General features: G+C 66.4%; 1 long non-coding RNA gene across 1 annotated transcript in view; it reads right to left on the bottom strand.

Moving 5' to 3' along the window:
- LOC129667421 (uncharacterized) overlaps positions 1-928 on the bottom strand; it is a 1,954-nt gene extending 1,026 nt beyond the window's left edge. The window contains exons 1-2 of the long non-coding RNA XR_008718731.1: positions 849-928; positions 138-263 (exon numbers count right to left, since the gene is read on the bottom strand). This is a non-coding gene — a long non-coding RNA (uncharacterized LOC129667421). The remainder of the gene's footprint in view (positions 1-137; positions 264-848) is intronic.
- Between the last annotated feature and the right edge of the window lie 218 nt (positions 929-1,146).

Here is a 1,146-nt window from a genome sequence, read left to right as displayed (position 1 = left end):
ACACACACACACACACACACACACACACACACACACACACACACACAGCACAAAACACAGCAAAGCCCCACCTCCTCCTCAGCTTTCCGTGCTGGCCCCCTAAGCGCAACTGTAATCCCCTCCAGGGCCAGGCTCACCTACAAAGCTCACTGCATCATTGCATCCAAGCCAAACCCGGTTACCGAGGCAACTAAGTTTTTCTTCCCAATGGGTCACAGGGAAACACATCTCTCGGGATCCCTGGTAACCGTCCACCTAGAATGCTGGGGAGCCACAACAGCGAATGACTCCCTTTCCAAGGCAGGAGCCGGCTGCCTCGGGCGGCCACAGGAGGGGTGTGCATGTAGTCGCATTCCTGACCCACTTTCGCATCCCTTCCCTCCCCCTCCTTTTCCTCCGACTCCGGTGCAGGCCGCGAGGGCGCCCGCGCTCTCGGAGGAGCCACGGCGAGCACTCCCTGGACTGGGTGTCTGGGCACCCCGGGAGACCCCGAGAAAGCTCGCCTCCCCCTCTCCCGCCCTTCTCCGGCTACCCCTGGGTGTGCTTCCTCCAGGTCACATGAGCTCATGAGCACCTGTTGGCAACTTCAGCCCCAGGCCCAGCCTCTCTGCCCGTCTCCCCCCTCCACCCCACCCCACCCCACCCCACCCCGACTCCCCGTCTGGGGCAAAGCTCCTTGCGGAAGGGAATGGGAACGCCCATCGACTCCTGTTTGCAAACCCGCTTCCCACGGCAGGGCTCGGAGGCCCGCGGGTGGAGGGGACCCTGCCCCCACTCCCTCTCCCTCAGGCGGAACGCAAGGGTGGGGTGCGCCCGCCGCCCGCCCCCAGCCCGACTGTTCTGGAAACCTGGGCTTCTCGCGGGCGCGGGGAGGGGGATGCTGCCGGTGCTGGCCAGGGCCGCAGGGGAGAAGGCAGGTAGCGGGCAGTGACCGCTGGGTTTGCGTTCCAAGCCGCCGAGTCCAGGAAGGGGGCGGGAAGCAGCCGTCGCAGCTGCAACTTCTGAGCGTGCACCGCAACTCAGCAACTTTGCCTGCGCTGCGCGCCCCTCCCCCGCGCCACCAGCCACCAGGCCGGGCCGGGGGCTGCGTGTTGCCAGGGTGGGCGACCAGATCGGGGGTGCCGGCGACTGGGGGAGGGAGGAGGA

This window comes from Psammomys obesus, unplaced genomic scaffold, assembly GCF_907164565.1.
Source record: "Psammomys obesus unplaced genomic scaffold, mPsaObe1.curated_primary_1811, whole genome shotgun sequence".
Lineage (NCBI taxonomy): Eukaryota > Metazoa > Chordata > Mammalia > Rodentia > Muridae > Psammomys > Psammomys obesus.
The sequence above is the reverse complement of the archived record's forward strand: the minus strand, read 5'-3'. Positions and strand labels throughout refer to the sequence as shown.